At 36.5% G+C, this 21221-nt stretch overlaps 1 protein-coding gene across 1 annotated transcript in view; it reads right to left on the reverse strand.

The window, feature by feature from the left end:
- The window catches only part of LINGO1 (leucine rich repeat and Ig domain containing 1), a 217943-nt gene that overhangs the window by 151936 nt on the left and 44786 nt on the right, over window positions 1–21221 (reverse strand). The window contains exon 2 of the mRNA XM_072402153.1: window positions 12570–12630. The gene's annotated coding sequence lies outside the window, so the exon portion shown is untranslated. The remainder of the gene's footprint in view (window positions 1–12569; window positions 12631–21221) is intronic.

The raw sequence follows: 21221 nt of genomic DNA on the forward strand, positions 1-21221 counted from the left end.
GATAGATACATAGATAGATAGATAGATAGATAGATAGATAGATAGATAGATAGATAGATATAGATAGATTGAGATTACCTATCTCTCCAGTGATGTGTTTCCCTGGTAACTAAATCCCTTTTTTTTACTTCTTTACTATATACTACTATATATATACTAAAAGTTTGTAGAAGATCTTATAAATGTGACCTTCTTGGAAATCGTTTACAAACGTTTACAAAGACATCATCTCCAAGGATTGTGAAACATTGCAGGACACCTCCATGGCTTTTAAAGTTGGGCAGCCTAGGAGCACAGTGGTCTTTACTGCTTTACTGTAAAAACTACAGGGTAAGTCTTACAGAAGAAAACCAATTAGTAACCCTACTGGCCCAGCACCACTACACATCTAAAATAACATTTGGTATGACACTGGATATTTTTTTTGACAAAAATCTCTACAAAATAATTTTCCTTTCTCAAAGGAGATTCTGGTTAAATAGTGTTTTCTATAATTTTAGCATTGTGAATAAAGTAATGACCGTTGGCTTCTTCCATGACCGGCATGGGTCCATCACAATGCCTGAATTCTTTACGGCCATCCTATTTGGAAGGCTGTAAATTAAATATTTTTAAATTGGGCAACATGCGTACTACAATATTCAGTGATGGACCCAGTTCCATTCAACCTAATATTTATATGGTGGATGAATTAGAAAACAAAGTTATCCTTGCTGAAAACACAAAACCATGCAGTCCAATTATTTTGTATATGGACTTATATATTGACCATTGTTTGGATATTTCTGTTTGTATTCCTATTTTTGTTCTCATCAAAATAGCTTTGTGATGTTAGGCACTACTATAGAGAATTCTCCACATAGAGGCTCCAAAGAAACTGAGAATGTCCCCAATGCCATACCAAACCTGAAATATCAGTTACGAAAATGGATGGCCTTTCTTTTTAGAACAATTTGATTCTTTTAATTGGAGTAAAACTCAGCACACATGGGACTTAAAACAGCACTTAATAACTTTAACTAGTTTAAGTTAGAATTCTACACTGTGTTCTGAAATACACAGAAGAGAATAAGAGAAAATACCGTATTTTTCGCCGTATAAGACGCTCCGGAATATAAGACGCACCCAATTTTAAAGGAGGAAAATCTAGAAAAAAAGTTTCTGAAAGATTATTCCCCTTCTGATCACTCACGTGCCATTCATACCGGTATTCCCCTTCTGATCACTCTGTACCTTTCAAATTCCCTTTCTGATCACTCTGTCATTCAAACTCCCCTTCTGATCACTCTGTCATTCAAATTCCCCTTCTGATCACTCTGTGCTTTTTTTCTATTGTACGGCAGTTAGGACAGGGAACAGCAGGTGGCGCTGTGCCGGCTTCTTTCGCTTTGCTTTACAGACAGAAGACACAATGCTGGCAGAGGAGAGAAGAGAGACACGCTGCAGCCAGAAACACACGCAGGATCGGGTATCGGGTGAGTATAATATTTTAATTTTTTTTTTTAACACATTTGTCGTATAGGACGCACTAACTTTTCCCCCTAAGTTTTGGGGAAGAAAAAGTGCGTCTTATATGGCAAAAAATACGGTACATCTACCAACACAATCATAAAAATACAGCATTGTGTTCTCCACTAACACAGAAGTAAAATCATACATCATGTTAGCTGCCAATAAACTAAAGACTGAAGGCTGTAGACTAACCCCAGACAAATGTCTCATGTCCAGTCATAGAGAAACGAAACTCTTGGCTGGCAAGACTTACATCATTTCCAACACACAGAAATTAGTAGCACCAACACCTCTTCTGTTTACCCACAGCTGGCCTAACACTAAAAACACACATATGAATCCAAGAAAGCAGATGAGCTACAGAAATGTTTTTCACCAATTTTTCTAGCCCTCTGTTATTCATATGAAAGTGCTGAAAGTTACTACGGAGCAAAAGTTACTGATATCTCTGGGTTACAAGAAATTGGCTTCTCTAAAACACAAGACAAACCAAAAAAAGATGAAGTAAAATGAGTTGAAATTGGATAAAAATCTAAAATCTGTTTTGAGGGAAATCTGGAACAGGCACACATCTTTCTTTCTGCACTGTCCAATGTGATTTTCTTTTTTTTGTATTAAATAAGATCCACGCATTTAGCTATTCTGGGAATAGCAGTTGTTTCAACCCACTTTTCTCAACTTTTTAAAAAGGAACAAGCCTGAATTCTCAGGTTAGATTTATAATTAGGTGTCCAATGGTGTTCTAATGTGCTGTGCTCTTTGACCACAAGACTTTTTGACTGTACAGTTCTACTTTAAAATCCTAAATCAGAGTAGTCTGCTTTGGTAGATACTCATTTCCTGAAATATTTGTCTCTAAAGACTTAGATTAGAAGGCAATGTGAAAAATGATGAAACAAAGCATAAAAGTCCCTCCACACTTGGCCTTAAATCGTCCTGTCCTGTCTTGGAATCTTTAGTGCCAGGCACCGCCATTTTTTTTCAGTTTGTGGTAAAGTAAAATGGTTTATATAAAGTAAATCTTTTGGTGATAGGTCCACTTTAATTTCATCCATACCAGTGTTTCTCTACCAGGATTCCTCCAGAGGTTGCTAGGGGTTCCTTGAACAAAAAGTAGTTTGTGACTCTCAGATCAGTTATCACTGACACCAATGATCTATTTAGCTATCTGTAAGAGTGACATTCCTCCCAATGGTCAGCAATGTAGGAGGTTTTTTACCCACTGATTACCACACTAATGTAAACCTGTGAAGATTAGCTATTTGAACCCTTCACAACTATGCTAAACAGGTTGAGAAAGGCCGATCTAGACCCCTAACTAACTTTATTGTATATTTATATTTTTTATTTATATATTTTGCCGTTTTGTTGTGTTTATGTTTTCATAGCACTGACCATATTAAAGTAAATGTGTACAAAACTACTATATATTATCCTAAAGAAACTTAACCTGAGAAATAATAACACCCGAGCCTTATTTTTGGTATGGATAGACTAGAATTTATAAGATTGAAATACAAAGCAGCCAACAGCCTAAAAAGCACAAGTTTATAAAAGGTTCTGACTAAGTAAAACAATTAGTATTTATGAGAAACTAAAAGCTGGATGCTGAAAATGCTTTTGATATGCTATGTTTGTTTTTTTGTTTTAGCATTTAAAACTTTTTCTTTTATTAGCTGTGTAAAGAGTTTGAGGATACAAGGTTGAGTCAAACCTGTATATAAATAGGAAATTAACCACGAATGGATAGAATAGTTATACATAGGAAACATTTGCAATTGACTCAGAAAACAGCAATGATTACAAATGCCTTTAGTTAATATCAAAGCATTTTTAATGTGTCCCAGATGCCCAAGGGAAGACTCCCAGCATCTCAATGCAATGCAAGCATATCAATATCAGCCATTGAGATACATGCATTGCACTAGAAAGTCACAGTTAAAGTTTCCTGCAGATTTCATCTGGCTTCTTGGGGTTCTGGGGACAATGAAAACCATCTACTTAAATGGGTTTGTATTAATTGTTTACTTTTGCTTTTTTTTCCATACCAGAGTCACTTTACCAAACATACTATGTTCTTTAAATGTCCAAATTCTAAATTGTTTAGAAGCACTGAGCAAAATCCAGTAACCAGTAATCTCTACTTACCACGGTAATAGTTCAAGTGAAGTCAATTACAATTAAACAATTAGGCACTTAGTGAAATGCACCCAATACCGTAATTCAACTTAAAAATACTATACACTTACTGAGCACAGTGCAATTACAGGGAATGGGAAAGAAATAAGCAGTATTAAACATTTTCAGTTCTCACACTCTAAATCCTGGATAGGGAAACTAAAATACAATCCTGAATCCCTGACCAACAAATGGTGGGGCGAACACATTTTCTGAAACAGATTTTTAATGGCCATCCATGGCATCAAAGTATTCTAGATTTTGTTTCTGCAAATGAAAATCTGTCCTTGACGACAGCAAAGAACAGGTAACTTTTCTATTTACCAGTGTGGAGTATTAAAGTCCTTGAGTGATAAGGAGTATAAATGGATTTATAATGGAGAAAAAAAGAAAGATAATGAGGCAAAAATGATGACTAAAGCTGCGTACACACTTCCAATTTTTGTCGTTGCAAAGGATCTTTCACGATCCTTTCCAACGACAAGGGAGTGCACGATGCATGAACGGTGCTGTACATACAGCACCGTTCATGCTCTATGGAGAGGGGAGGGGGAGAGCGACGGAGCGGCACCCTGCTGCGTGCTCTCCCCTTCCCTTTCATTAGGATCGGCTGTCGTCCATCGTCCGTGGATCCGGCAGGTCGGTCGTCCGGACGATGGACGACACCGACTGTACACACGGCAGATTTTTGCCCGATAATTGGCCGATGCCGATTATCGGGCGATAAAAATCTGACGTGTATACGTAGCTTAAGAAGACTGGGTTCTTACATTCTTACATACATACATATGTATGTGATAACTAATTTTTAAGGTCTAATACAGATGGACAGAATACTATTTCCAATCCATTTTCTGAATGACAAAAAAATCAATGAATATGAAGAAAATTAAACTTCCAATTATTCGTAAAAGGGTGATTATTGGATTCCAAATGGTTGTAGATAGACTGGACCTGTTGGTAAATTTCACCCAAAATGTACGCGATTTGTTTTACATTTATGGATGGTCAAGTACAAATGACTGGAATTCTGCAAGGAGAGAATCTTATACAGATGTGTATAGTATTTTGGGACTTCCAGCCAACTAATCTTCTCATTTGTACCTGGACTTGTTAGGTGGCAGATTACATAAAAGTAGTGAAAAACTTTGCTGGAAAAAAGCAGACATCCCAGCAGCCAGAAAACTCAGAACCTCTTATTACCAAAAACTTAGCAGTGACACCCATCTTTTTGCTCCTGAGCTTTGATTGGGACCCTCTGATGCCCTAATAGTCAAGGAATGTCTTTGTGTTATATTTTGTGTGGAATTTTTCTATTGGTATTTGAAAGGTATACCAGTTCTGATAGCAATAGATTTAAGGAAAAACAACGTATGGCTCAACTCACACAGTTCATTAAAGCTGAAGTTTAATATGTAATATTTTGCCTTCCCTTGTTCATTCTCTCTCCTCTCCTCAAAATGGGTATGCAATGACTTAATACATTTTCCAGTGTTTCTGGAAGGTCTGAACGTTATTTCAATGGTTTCCCTATATTAAAAAGATTGGGAAACTCTTGTCTAGATTATGCTGGTTGTCCATTTGCAAGGAAATGAAGCAGGCTCTATCTGAATTGCTGCAGCTTCAAACACTCTTGGAGAAGCTCAAAGTGTGCAGCAAAATCAGAATAAGCAACTTTTAGTACAGCAGAGGAGCCTGTACATCTGGGTAAGACTAAAGGTAAAGCTGGAGTTTAGATTTAAAGTACATTTTAGGACCGAAACGCATCTTTGTAACGTAAGAAAGATGCCAAACACAATTTTTAATCAGTACAATCCTTCCCTGTAACAAGATAAGGAATACATTTTCTTTAATGCCATGACTAAGTCAGCATAATGTTTAACAGGAAGGAAAAAGTACACTAGATGTGCTGTAGATCTTCCAAGCAAATGTTTCTTTTATTGCCATGACCTGTAGAAGCATGTACGGAATGCAGGCTTTCCTTACTTTTCTCAACAACGTATATTAAGATTTTTTATTCTAGGACCTGTGTAACATTGTTTTATGGACTTGTACTATGAGAGACACAATATAGTGAGCCAAGATGATAAAAACGATGCATGTGACAAGCAGAATCAGGTAAAATGTATGTCTTGAAACATTGGTCTAGTTTTAGAACCAACCCAGTGTCTGCTGGGATGGGTTAAGATGTAACTGATGTGTATGTTAAAAAATAAAAAAATCTTTGCTATTGGTGGGAGACAGGCAGCATTTTTCTGTTTTATGGAGAAAAAGAATGAGTGGGAGACACTCCGCTACATTCTCCTCGGTAGAAAAGAATAGCGGGCATGAGCTGATGGTCATTTAGTAAACAAATGCTGTGGATCACTAAGCTACATTGGGGGACAGCTGTATGGAGCCTAAATTTTGCTCTAAACAACAACAACTATTTATCTTGGTGATGAAAATCTATTCAATCTTTCAATTATCAAAAGAAACACAAAGCATATCCCTTATCACAAGTACTATGTGCAGTAATGGACTGGTTGTGAAAGCAAAGTTCCCAGTTGTGTTGACCCAGCTTCATACTTTCTGCAGTAGTAGTCTTACTTCAATGCTTTGTCACTCACTAATGTATAATTGAGGAGGAATCTCAGGACTATACTCATCTATACTGTTTGCCTAACAAAATACCAATGCATTTTTAAAAAAGAAAATGAATTATATAAAGCCTGAATATTGTATCTAAGGTATCCCGAAAGCTTGCATTTTTGATAACATAAGTCAGCCTATAAAGGGTATACTAGGTGAACTGCAAACCTTCTGCATTCATCAATGGTTAATGTAGTACAAGACTTTTCAAATGCACTTTCACAGAAACAATATCCCTCTCTGCTTTGAAATGCTTTTGAGAATTATGTTATATAAAGATATAGCATGATCACCAACATGTCTGTGTGGATTCTCCTACAAATTTGCATGTTAATACTGAAATTTAAAATGATAAGAAATCCTGCATCCCTTGCCATATATCATAGTCTAGGCTTCTGTCTCTCCTGCCACTAGAACCAGGCTATTCTTCAGACATTTGGCCCACAGGGTTTAAAGTTGTGGACTGCAAGGAATGAGGACAATCTGTGACTAACATGTCCTCTACCAGCTCTCATTCCCTGCATCCAACACGCAGAATGCCAGTGGTGTACAAAGAATAGTGGAATGTTATCGTGGTTAGGGCTGAAGGAAAATAGGTGGAGAGATCTATAGTCCCATCTGGCTGACAGAGGGAACTCAGCATGGGAATGTGTGTTAAGTAAACAGACAAAGAAGACCAATGCTTAGGTTTACCAATATTACTGCTAACCACCGGTCACTAACGCCAAGGGGTTTATTTCCTTAACCGCACTTTCAGGCAGCTACCGATCACCAATGCTCTGTGTGAGTGGATGGGGGTGGTCGGGTGGTCTTTATGTTTACAGGGTGCTATTGACCACCAAAGCCGGGGAGGTTAATATTTACAGCTTGCTACTAAGCACTGATGCTGGGGAGCTTACAGCCAGCCACCGACCACAAATGCTGGAGGAATTAACTGGTGGTAATTACAATGCAAATAATGAAATATATTTTACTCCCGCACTACAAGCTGCACACCTGTTTTACTGCCTATGTCCCCAGTTTGGCATTCTCTTTTGATAACTTTAAGGGCATCCATTCATTTATTTTGAAATATTAGTATTTGTAAGGGAGATGAGCTCTTGGACATTCAGAGGATTGATTTGTTCATAATGGTAGCTTTTAGATGCAGCCCTCCACTTGATTTGTAGATACAAAGGTGGCCCTTGAGCCATTTGAAGCTGGCCAGCCCTGCACTAACAGAATTATGCATATAGAAAGATATAATCAGCAGCACCAAGAAGACAAGAATTTTAAACACAGATGCTGAGAATGTCAGAATTTACATAATTTATTCCTGCTGTACTGGAAGACAGGACTGGTCATAAAGGTATGCAATTGTTGGGCTTGCAAGGGAAAGCCTTGTACCTTCTGGACAGGTCACAAGCCACAAGCAGGTAGAAAGAAATTATTATATTTGCACAAACACTGAATTATCAACCAGATAGCACTTTGGCTGGATCTAGGGCATTTCTCTGAAAAACGCAACAGAAAGACTGAGTATTCATAATTATATACAGAAACAGAAGGAGGCATAAAGACTTTCAACCACATTTTAAAGGGATAAAGGAAGTTGTAGGGTAATGAATTTTCCAGCATGTACCAGAAGGTAAAATATCAGTTTTGATCAGACTGATCCTTTAAAAATAACAAAACATACAATAGCATTTGTGAAACTATAAAAGAAAAAACACCACCAATACAAAAATTATTGTGTAAATTTGTCAGATAATCATCGCTTTAAATGAACAGTTGTGCTTGTTTTTGGTGAGAATCTGACGTGTATAGCACTTGCATGACATCGTTCATTAATCTGCCATGACCGACCCATGAACGATGATCAGGAACGACTCCTATCCAAGTCAATTGAGGAGAACACAATGGGGTGCCGCTCGTCCTCCCCCTTCCATTTCTATAGAAGAGTGTTGGTTAGTGTCACCATCTGTCACAGGAAACGAATATGAAAAATTGTTTCAAGCAACAAAATTTGACGTATGTACGTAGCCTAAAACAATGACATTTTACTCCCTATAAGCTATTTCTATGAATATGTTTGCTCTACTAATGGATGTATATACCATACTGGCCCAGAAGTGAAATGATATAACACTACTTACACAGCAAAATGGAGACAAAGCATAGCTGTCTCCTTAACCCATTAATTATTGTACATCAAATTTTGCTGAACCAGCATTCTGGGTTTGTACAATAGATTTTGAATACAAAAAAAACAGAGACACAGCAATCTTTACTAACCAAGTTATGATGCCATGTGCGCCCACACACTGATATTTTACTATACTGTCTCCTAGGTCCTCAAAGCTAAAATTAGACCCCTAATTTAACAGAAAATTGCCATCACTAAACAACTGCAACTCCAATCATCACTGAACATCTGACGGAGTGGAGGTGAGTTTAGATAAAGAATGGTGAACAGGCAGGTAATTTTTTATTGCTGAAGGGATATCACCTGTCCCCTGTGCAATAAAGAACCTACATGCTCGCCACTTTTTAATGTTTAAGTTTAGTTCAGCTTTAACAGAGCAGGCAAACTATACAGTTTAGTAAAAATACAATTTTATACATAATTAGGTTTTATTCTATTTTCTAAAAAAATAGAGAAAAGTCCTTGTAAAAGAAGTTCATTTTTAATTTAAGATCTGGTATGTAAAAAGACAATGCTAAAACATAAACAGGAGGTCCCCCAAAAAAATTTTCTCTAAAAATAACTAGATGGTTTATAAGGTTACTGTGGCTAACTCATTCAAATGAGTTGAGACCCAATGTGAAATGCTTGAACAAGAAAAAAAATTTAGGGCATCTGTACTAATCTTAAAATTTGACCTATAGACAGGACTAAAAACATTCTCCAATCATCCAAAACGTCTTCCATCTACACAAAACCCCTAACAATGATTTATTTTAGGAGTTAAAAGGGAAAAAAGGCTTTGCCTACTACTACCAGCCTGCAAACCAATGCTTAAAACTCTTGGCTATTAGTCAAACAGATTCCCATTTCAGTCTAGAGGTGAGAAGAAGAGGAAAAAAATGAATTGAATAAAATAGACTTGTCCTTATAATACTAAAGTAAACTCTGCTTAAGAATTACCCTTAAAGCCCAAGAATGACCAGAGTGGACCATGAAATGCAGAAAACATTATCTCCCATAGATCCCTGGGCAGAGATATCCATAAGGACAGGATTTAATCTTATATATAGTTTACTTGATCTAAATTCTGCTGTCCATTTAAATTGGGACAGGGAATCCTACAGGCTTTAATTGGACATTAATGCTTTTAATAACCTCTCGTGGGAATTCCATTTCTGAATGCAGAGGCTTGCTGATTCTTTCCTGACTTTGTTGGGATTTTTATTTCATTTTCAAGCTTATCATTCGGAAACAATATTCACACAGACTGCGCCCTTTTCTAGATCTTTCATTACATCTGTCCTTAACAAATATTAACACATTTATTATTTCATGATGCTGGCATCCATAATATAAGGTGAGAAAACATATATAATAAGTTCTTTAGTTTTTGATGATATGCTAATGATTATTTTTATTTCACTTAATGCTCTATAATATAATAGATATATCCTTAAGGGATTCGTAATTAAAATTTAATCATTTGAAATCTGTCTTGTTCAGTTTAACCACTAAAATGACATTTTATACCTTTTAAAAATGAAATTTTTTCTAGATGACTGAGACAGATTAAGCACTGGAGGATTCTAGCCCCAGGAGTAAATGTAATGGAACAGGGAATGGACACACATACTGTACCTCTAAATTATAACCTTTTCTTGAAAGAAAGTTTAAGTTGCTTTCTATTGTACCATGGCATTTTATGTGCATGACTTCTGTTTTTTTTACTTTATTGTTTAATAAGATTTCCAGTTAAGTTGAAACATTTTAGAAAGCTTTTGGCAAAATTGCCATCAAAACATTTGCTGCCAAAATCTTTACATAACAAAGGCAAAATGTATGTAGCTAAAAATCTTAGCGGAAAAAAATTTATGAAACTGATGTCATGCAATTAAAGTGTAACTTAACTTAAAAACAAAAACGGAATATAATGCAGCTTATCAGTCTTAACATATGTTGGCTGCATTTGATTTATTTTTTCAGAGTTTTTTTAATCTGGTAATCCAGCAAATGAAACTTTCAACCCTGGGCTACTATGCTGAACTATTCTGCTGTACCTGAAGAATATGCTATGGCTGTCAGCCAGGCTGGATGTCAAACATATCTTCTGCTATTCATCTCCATTGGGGGAGAGGGATTAGTAGGTTTCACAGGAAGTGACAATAAAGCCTTTTTTCTAGCAAGATCGATTTATATTTTACTACTACATCTAAAGACTGGTTAGCTTTAAAAGTTATCAGCTATACAGATCTATACAGAATCATCTGGAGATTTTGAGGGAGATTTGGTGCTCTCTATAATTTGCTGTTCATTGTTCTCCCTGCTGGAAGCTCTGACATAAGGAAGCAAAGTTCTGCCTCTACCAAGATGGCTACCTTCGAACAGAAACACAATGGGCCTGATTTATTAAAGTTCTCCAAGGCTGGAGATAATACACTTTCATCAGTGAAGCTGGGTAATTCAGCAAATCGGGAATGGATTTCCCAAAAGTCCTTGGCTATTTGTTAGCAAATGTTTTTAATCCTGGACCAGATCCAGATGAGATAGGTACAGGCCTGGAGATTTGAAAGGATCAGAAAGACCGAAAGAGACAAATTTGCCATGATCACTAGGGAAAAGGCCTTCCACTTATCAGTAAATGATGCCTGCCATTAATCTGTCACCTTTTTACTAACCACTTACTGCCTGTCACTTATCTACCTACCATATATCTACCTTTCACTTACCTATCTGCCACTTACTGCCTGTAATATATCTGCCACTTACTGTCTGTCACTGGAATCTTACTGTCTCTAGAGTCCTTCTGTCACTAAAGTCTACAAGCTGCCTTTCAGTACATCACTAGCATCTGCACGTCATTGAAATAACCATTTAATAGTGGAATCTGTCGGTTTTGATCTGCCTATAATTATTATTATTTGCATGTTTCTTATGTTTGATTGTTATTGATAATGCCTGTCCATTTGTGGCACTGTTCGTATGTCTTTACCATCATACTGTCATTGGTATTATCTGTCACTGATATCTGCTTGTTGTTGATAATTTCTGCCTGTTGATACTGTTATCTGTATACCATTATTATTTGCCTGTTGTTGGAAAAATCAGCATGTCATTGATATCTGCCTGTTAGAATTATCTGCAGGTCATAAATAACTTTAAATTGCTTGTAATATCTTGCTTGTTGTTAGTAATATCTTCACTTCTTAAGACTTATCTTTTCACTACCAATTATAAACACCTGTATGTGGTATGATGTATGAAGCCTACCTTCTGCAGATGTGACCCCTAATCTTAGTAACAGGTCACCCCTCCTTATCTTTCCTACAGGTTAGAAGTCAATCAAGTCTTCTAATCTTTGTTCCAAACTCTGTTCCTAAAGAACACTACAAAATGTGGGACCACACAACATTTAGGACACACATCTCCCCTTATATCCCAAAAAGACCGCTCAGTTTTCATTGCCCCTCAAGTCAAATAAAACGAAAAAAAAGTTTTTCTTCTCTGTCCGCACTGCTCTATAATGGGCCAGTGGAGTAGATAAAAAGGAATCTCCCCAGACACAGTAAAAACCATTTCCTTTGTATCTAATAACATCATAGCAGGAGTTAAGTTTTATTAATCAAATGCATAGAAATGTTAAATACTAGTTACAAACCCATTTAGAACTAAAGCATATCATGAGTACATGTGACTAGATGTATATTACAATTCTTATTATTGGCCATTAAGCACTTTTATAGCAAAAAACAAACAAACTCAATATTAGCTAAAGTACATTTAGGCAGAATGTATATATAACATAGAGAAAAAATGTTATAGATGGCAATGATTAAAGCAAGCTTTTAATATCTGATCTGCATTGGAAGAAAAAAAACTATTGGATTCTAAATTACAATTTTGTAGCTTTAAAAGTCAGCCTCAGAGTCTTTGCTATCAGCGCCTGCCATATTACGACTACTGAATCTTTTTCTGGGCTTTAGCATGCTTCGATATTTAACCTTTGCCACAATTATATGACTAATGCACATCACCCTATCGTTAGGTCAAGAACAAAATTTTGAATGTAATGTAAATGCTTTACCTGTCAATGGGAGGCCAGTGATCTTTGCTATTCACAGGTCATTCCACAGTGTCTTCTACAACTGCAAATAAAAAAAGGTGACTTGATAATATTGTCATACCATGATTATACATACAGTATACATAAAAAGTACAGTACTGAAATTGTATGAAAATATTAAAAAAAAAAAATAGGAAATCACTTCAAAATATTCAAGGTCTAAATATACATTAATCTCTAATGATGGCCCCATTAGTCAGCCACTCACAAGAACCAATCTTCATAAACTACAAAGATTAGGAATTCTGTGTTTACAGATAATNATTTGTAATCTATATAAAACTAGTAATAATGTGGCATCCATTCGTAAAACCATGGGTTACATTACAATAATGAAATAATGATGAATATTTAAAACAGTCTTGTACCGCTGTTTGTTTATGCCCCCCTGGTTCCTATTCTTTTTGTTTATTCCCCCAAGAAAAACCAATAAAACTTAAAAAAAACAGTCTTTAAGCAGAGGTAATAAGTCAATCAAGAGTAAGTAAATTAATACTTGGATCAAACATAGGTCTGCCATTGAACAAAACTGGACACAAAAAAATAAATAAAAATCCAGAGACTCCATTGGGCTCTCTGGACCACTTGGTCTATTTCTTTACATGTATCTATATTGCGTTTTCAAATATACAGAGCACAAATTACAAAAGGGAAAGAAGAAATATGGCTAATTATATGTCAGTTAAAACATCTGTTTATTTTTAAACATTAAAAACTAATACCAATGTACAATTAAACGTGTGCCATGCAAATATCCTACACAGAAATACAGTAACTGTAAGTCATAACCATGAGTCATAACCCTGCTTGTCTAACGTATTTTTCCCGACGCGCTTTTCAGGCATACCCGCTTCTTCAGGGCATAAATAACAAGCCTGTAAGACCTTAATGAGGTTGTACACAGTAATATGGAAAAAATGTATAGGAAATCACAAAAAATTTTAGGCCCATAGATATACATAAATCTCTAATGACTGCCGTATTACAATCTTCCAATCATGCCAGTCACATTAGTTACTTTCCAAGTAACATCATGTCAGGTGTTAAGTTATGAATCAAATGCATAGAAATGGTAAATACTTATTTTTTTTCCCTTTATGAAATTTGTATTATCTGAGGGATATGGCATCTGACGTTTTCTTGACCCATTAGAGGAATTTTCTTCATCTATTTTAATTTATATGCAGAGCACAGAATAGGCAATCAAAAACAACATTCACTATCAAAGCCAAACACTAGTGTGCATTATGAACAGAACCACTTGGTCCTGTTTCTGCCAACAGACTTCTATATTTCTATTTATCCACAATAATATTTTTTAATAGAGAAATTCCTAAAGTATGTACCAGTGTTGGGTGCCATACTTGTAATGATCATTGCCTGATCTCCCCTGACCTGAGCGTTGGTCATCTGATATCTTGGCTACCGTTGATGTGGGTGGGTGGCCAATCTTTTAATTATTTTCCACATCCTAAAGCAGCAGGAACTATCCTGCAGTTATAATAGACCACAATCTACAGCCTCCAGACTTGTTACTGAGAAGTGCATCTGTAGTCACTCTTACAGAAATGTAATTAAAACAATCAAGTATACGCTGACACTTATAATAGAGCCAGCCCTGATGTTCCTTTTCTCTCATGTTTAATTCAAGAACAGTACAAGATAAACAAACTAAAACAGGACAAAGTTTCCTCTGATCTCAACAAACTGAAAATGAAGGGGTTACACAATTTCAAAGACAAGTTCTGAGGCTTTTTATTATTCTTTCACACAATGTAACTTTCAAATTGCTTATCTTAGAGTGGAAAAAGTATTATGAGAGTGATAAGGTGATCATAAACTGAAAGACAGTACATGATTGATGTGACCAGATCATTACCAGACCTGGCCATAAACTTTCTGTCTGAAAAATTTTCATCAGCAGAAGATACAATAATTCAATTGATAATGATGTAGCATCATAAGTGACAAGAGGTAAGTCATTTTTCCAGTCTTTTTGCATTGCTGTAGCCCGGACTATGCTTTAGCCTTCTTTAGACAAATATGTTGCTATATAGATTTTAGATTTTATTATGGTTCAAGGAAAGGGAAACATCTGTTCCAAATTACATGAAGTACCCACCATGTTGAAAAACCTTAAAAGAATTCACCTTGGCTTATCTCTGCACTCCAATCATTTCCCAATCATTGCAAATGAAGCTAATTGGTCACATGCAGTTTATGGATTATGATCAGTTACTTGTTACAACAGCCTTGTTTGCATTAATGTCTGGCCTGTACTTCTAGAAATCTCTAAAGATACAGAAGTTTGCTGGACTTTAGGACTCCTTGCCTGCATTCTAGTTCCAGATGAGTCCCATAAGCCTTGGTAATAATGTTGAAGACGGAGGCAGCTTGTAGAGCCCAAGCTACTTAAGCCTTATCAATTAAAATGGCATCTAAACTCATTTTCATGCAAGTAAAATGTACTATTGAGTCATAACTTGCTTTAAAATGCATTGCCAGTGTTTACAGCATGAATTGGGAAAAACTTATCTGAATATTTGTTTTTTATATGTAAGAGAAAGCCGTAATCCACCTTGTTCAAATCCTGAGCTTGCCCCTGCTGGATCTGCAGCTTCAGCTCTATTTAAAGTAATTTCCACAGAGATTTACCTGCCACTCCATTACCCTTAGCTAAAAACCACTATAAACATGTTTGAGATGCTGTCCTAATGAAATGTAATACAAGTCAAATTCCTGAGTGAGATTTCTGGCACATGAGCTGGCATGACATTTCTGATCATGTCCCTGAATAAATATCTGCCAGTCAGTGGCATAAATTAACATATTCGCTGCTCAGATGTGTGTTCTCCCCTGGATATAACTATTGCATATTTATCATACTTTTAAAGGATAACTGTACTTTTAAAACATAACAACTCTAATATTAGGCAAAGGTACCCAGAATCTTTACAACTGCAGCCCCTGTTCTTTGAGCCAGGAAAGATTTAAATACTGCTTTGGTTTAATTCAGTCTGTCTGTATCTGTTCTGGTAACGTAAAACACCGTTCATATCTGGGAATTAGGAAGGCATCAGTTCACCACGTCTGTTTGATTCCTTGCCTATAGTTTTAGAAAGCTTTAAAATGACTTTCCTGCTGCACTGCATTCAGGTAATTATTAGCTATCACAAACTGCTAGTTCCTAAAAAATTGAATTTGTACTTACAATATACAGTTTAACTAACCAATAGTAATTCATTAGGCCAGTGAAATGTCATATTGCAAAATCAGAAAAAAGGTACCTTTTGCATGAAATTCTAAATGACATATTCTAACCTAACGAAAGTCTACCTCGGGTTTTTTTATTATTGGGTATTTTTTTATTATTGGGTAACACTAAGGTCACATTTACAAGCAAAAACATTTGCTTTAGAAAGATACTTTGTATCTATGATACTTAGGATACCTACTGTGCTGTATGGTGTAGGTCTGACTCACATCATGGTTTCTGAAAATGTGGAATGGACTCCCTCAGGAAGTAGTGAAGAAAAAGCTAGATGTGTTTTTAGATGCACAAAAAATAACTGGGTATTGAAGTATAAAAAGAATGACATCAAGGACTGTTGATTCAAGGAACATCTGATTGCCTTAAGGAATCAAGAGATCAACCATATTTTATAATGTTTTTTTTACCTTCCTCTGGATTTACCGTACATTTATGTTTCTATCTGGAATTTTCAGGTTTTCTAGTATGTTATTGGCTGAACTTGATGAACTTGATCAACCTGACTAACTATGTAACTATGCAACATCATTAGAAGGATAAGGATGCCTAGGTATAAATCCACTTTAATCCACAGTATAGAGAATAAATGTCTTCCAACCAAACCCAGAGCTGGGAATATATTACGTGTCCTTCTAAAGAGTATTTGGCATTTTTTCCAAAGTTACTTTGCATGTATTGGAGGATGAACAGATCAGATGCCTGTGGAAAATTATTGAAGGCTAATTTTGAGACAGATTTAGATTCCTTTGGTAACTTTATATAAACTAAACAGATATCCAGTTAAAGGTTATTAGTTGTTTAAACAGCACAATACAATAATATTTTTGTAGCTATATTCACTCTAAATCTTGAGTCCTCCCCCACGGTGCTTTTTTTTCTGCCACAAGATGACCTCGATATCATAGCCACCATCATCATCATTCAACTTGCTTCGTCCTAGCTCAGACTTTGCTGGATTATCCCCAACCTTTGGCTTGTGAGGGGAATCCGAAGCAGCACAGTGACGATCCCATTCTTTTTTCACCCTTTTTTATATTTCTATCAGCATGCTCCTTGTCAGTACATTAGTGGGGATGGCTCCTTGCAATGTTTTCCATTGTATGCATTACTTGCAATTAAAGAAGAAATGTATTCATGTATAAACTTTTACAGAACTGCAATATTTTTCTCTATTATATCCGCCTAAAGTGCATCTTTAAAATGTACATTTCTTATTTAGTTAAGCTTTAAATGAGTTTATGTGTTTTGAAAGTTCAGTTAACCTTTAGGGAGTCCATTAGGTAGAATATAAAGTGTGTGCTTGGGCTAAACAAGATGAAAACATATTCAGTACATTTCTCCAACACATGCACATTTCTCTGTGTATTTCCTTTATTGCTGAATCAAAATAAAATTCTATTACATCTGCCAGGCATCAGGCAAGTTCCTTTTTTTATATTGCAGAAATGTTGTCACCATAGTTCATGCAGTTTGTCACTAATAGGTTTAGTAGGTTAAAAGAACAGAATAAAACTAAAACTGGGGCAATTAATATGCTTAATGTGTATCCTTTTTTAAATCTTGGCATGCTTTGTATGTTTCTTTTACACTAGTGCAGTATTCTGGTGTAAAACTTAAAGGAGCTTGCTGTTCTTTCTGTTACGCATGGTGGTTGGTCTTGGATTTGCCCCACTCTGGATCTGCCCCCTCTTTCTGCAAGAAGCTGGTAGTAAGTGGTTTGCTTTGTCCCCCACAGCTCTGACTAGGCTGTCTGCAGGGCGCGATAATGTCCCAACTGCATCTGCAATATAATGAGATTTGCAGAGGCATTTGTTGGATTTATTGGATACATTGTGGCTACTGAGGCATACATTTAAATCAAAGCAAAATATGCTTGTTCTGCTTTAAAGAATATACCTACCAACTACCCAAAGTGTTGCTATATAAGTGAAATCTTGGTTGAAATAATACTGGACGAGGTGTTCACTGCACTTCTCATAGGGCCTGGAGAAGATGGGGTATTATGGAAGAACCTGGGTGATCAAGCAAAGGATTTCCTAAAACCGTTTAATAGTTGGCAAATGTTTTCAATCCTGGACTAGATTCATTTCAAGTTTGCTGGATCACCAATGTTCTCCCATGATCTTTAATAAATCAGGCCCATGGTGTGCAATATGCAAGACATCAGATGATACATTAAGAGCAATGTCTAATTATATTCATTGCAAAAGTGTGCGCATTTGTGTCCATTTTTGTGTACAGCCCCATTCAGTGTAATGAATGGTCATAATGAACAGTCACGGTGGTTGTGCATTGCTGTGCATTGCAGTATAACACATCACAATGTACTTGTGTATAGTAAATTGTAGGACCAAGGGTTACCAGTTCTTGTATGCAATTAATCTTTATTTAAAAACATAATCTTCATCACTGACAACAGAAGAAGTCCAATTCATGTATTCCTATGTTTTAAAGGATGAAAAACCCAGGTAAGTCAATGTTGTGCAAAACAACACAACATGCAGGTAGTGCACCAGGTTGAATATAAACCTATAATTAATGCTGTCTATATATTAATAGGAATGCATGAATATAAAGTAACCAAGCAGCATACATTTTCATCTTGACAAACGCAAGAATGAGTAAAGTAAACCGTCATATATAAGCACTGACAGATTGGTGTTGGACGGCTCCTTTCATATGCATAATAAGCAAACAGAGGTTTTATTTCTTGTTCACTGCACCTCCCAACCCCCCTTCTGTTAATATGCCCATTTAGTATATATTATCTCTGCCTGTGTTGTATACAGCAAAAACCGGCAGGGTTTATCATGTCAATGTATTTGAAGAACATTTACTTCTCCTCCCCGCAGAGTGCTACTTCTCTCCATAGTTAGTTTAATTACAGAGGTGTCAGTAATCACAATATGTCCTTATCTCCCATCTTCACCCTAAAAACAATTTTCTGGAAAAAAAAATAACTTACAGGCTGCTCATATTCCAGGCTGTTTACGTAAGTAAATTGGGCTTCATTTTGTCAGCAAATTACCTCCTTCTCATGTGTTACCATCACATAGGTACACATCCACACAAAGGTATCTCCGATCCAGACAGCCTCAGTTTAATGATGGACGTCAATACCAAAAAGAAAAAAAAACCTTACAACATCCAGGAACATCCGGCATTTTAGCATAATCTTCACCTATAACAATTCAACATGTCAAACTATCTGACAGTTGTGCCGTACTCGCAGAACGCTCTGTTAAAACTGCATAAATAAAGAGGTGTGTTTGTCATAACACATGTTCTTTTCCAGTCATCGTTTCTTCCCACATTGGTTCATGCTTTCGTTAATAAAGCCCAATTGAATCTTTCTAATTAATTACTGCGATGATGTCAGGCTGCATACACTGTCAATTAATTTGCCTTTATTCTAAAATACGGTACTGGTGGTTCTAGATAAGTTGGATTTCTATCCCCTGGACAACGCTCTAATCAGCAGCTCTGCCCAGGAAAAGGGTGACGTTGATTAGCGCAGGGTTCATGGAGAGTTTATAAGGGAACCAGCGGGTTGACTCTCCAGTGTGCTGGCATTACTGAGTTTTGCAACCCATGCAGCAGACCCATGTAGCTGATATAAAAGTATATTTATCCTTGTACATGGACCCTGACAATGCATGCATTACAGTAGTAAATAAAAAGGTTAATTGGGCTTTAAATGAGTGTGATGTGAAGGGATGCCTGATAATTTTCCATCCAAAGTCATTTTTTTACACTTGATGAATGATTGTGATCAGCTAATGACAGTATCTGTCCTCAGTTACCCATCTGATCCCTCTAGCTCAGGGGTGTCAAACCCAAATACACAGAGGACCAAAATTAAAAGCTTAGACAAAGTCGTGGGCCAAACTTGAAGTTTATTGAAAAAATTGAGGAAGTTTTTCCTTCTCATTAGATATAAAACCTTTTTATATGGAAACAAAGAGGTTTTGCTTAGCATTCAATCTGGAACAAGCCTATAATAGAGAAATAGCACGGCTACTACAATTCCCTGTGTCTATAAAACGGTGCAATGCGGTGCCATACATAGGCAGAGAGCTCGCTGGTCTATAGATGCGAGTGATGCCAGGAATTGTAGTAGCTGCGCTTTTTCAATGCAACAGCGGGACAACTGCAATTCATATTTAGAATTCCTTTGGGGGCCAAAATAAATTCCTTTGGGGGACCAGATTTGGCCCCTGGGCCAGAGTTTGACACCCCTGCTTTAGATCAATAAAAGTACAAATCAGCTTGATTGGAATGTGATTGCCCTACATTGTCCTTTGACCACAGTATAAAATGATTTTTTAGTGTCCATAGAGATGAACTGCCCAATGTTTTATGGTCTGAACAATTATGGCAGTGTTGGCATATAACTGCAAATATATGAAGCCTGAGCTGTAACTATTCAGTTTGAATCTGAAGCATCATGAATTTCCTAAGAAAGAGTTAATCTGCCAATTACAGATATTTAGGTGTTTATTAGAATCTAAGGATTTAGAGGAAAATTTTAACAAATATTTTTTTCCCTTTTGTTTTAAGCTTAACTCCAGGCAAAAAGCTAAATACACACATAAGATACATATTTTTACTTTATACAGGTGGCTCACTACATGACCTAGTCTGGCAAGGGAGTAGGTAGACCTGATATGTATGATAACACTCAAATTGAATCCCGCACACGCGCCAACGTCATCACACAAATTGAATCTCTCCCCCGGGAGTATAACCAGAAAATGAAAAAAAAAGCAGTAGATTTACAAGGATCACCTATCAGCATACTGACATCAACTAAATAGCCCCTTGTGCTGCTTCTCCCTTCCCCACATTGAGGTTTGAGGTACAGGGTGCTTATATGGTTAAAAAAACTTTAATGATGTGTTAATGAATACCAAGATGCAATCATTTGTGCATATTTGCCTAGGGTTTTACTTAAAGTTAATAAAAATACAGCTGAACCAGAAGGAAAATGTAAAGATGGGTGGGAACACAATTCCTGAGGCTCAGTGATGCCAATGGGAGACTGGCGGGTGCCTCTTTCTTGCTGCCTCAGGTGATATGCTTCATGTAGCGTCTATACGCAGCAGCCCTATAGAGAATAACTGGGGGTGGCAGTGAGGGGTTAAGGAGGGGGGCGTCAAGAGTCTAAACCTGCTCTTAGCTTAGTTTTACATGTAACTGCACTATCAGTTTTGCTTCAATAAATATGACTGGCCATGTATTTTGAGGGCTACATTAGTTTGAATGGTGCATAAAGCAAAATTAAAAGTTTTACTCTGAACCAGATTTATTAAAGCTCTCAAAGGCTGGAGAGGATACACTTT

Source organism: Pyxicephalus adspersus, chromosome 2 (genome assembly GCF_032062135.1).
Source record: "Pyxicephalus adspersus chromosome 2, UCB_Pads_2.0, whole genome shotgun sequence".
NCBI lineage: Eukaryota > Metazoa > Chordata > Amphibia > Anura > Pyxicephalidae > Pyxicephalus > Pyxicephalus adspersus.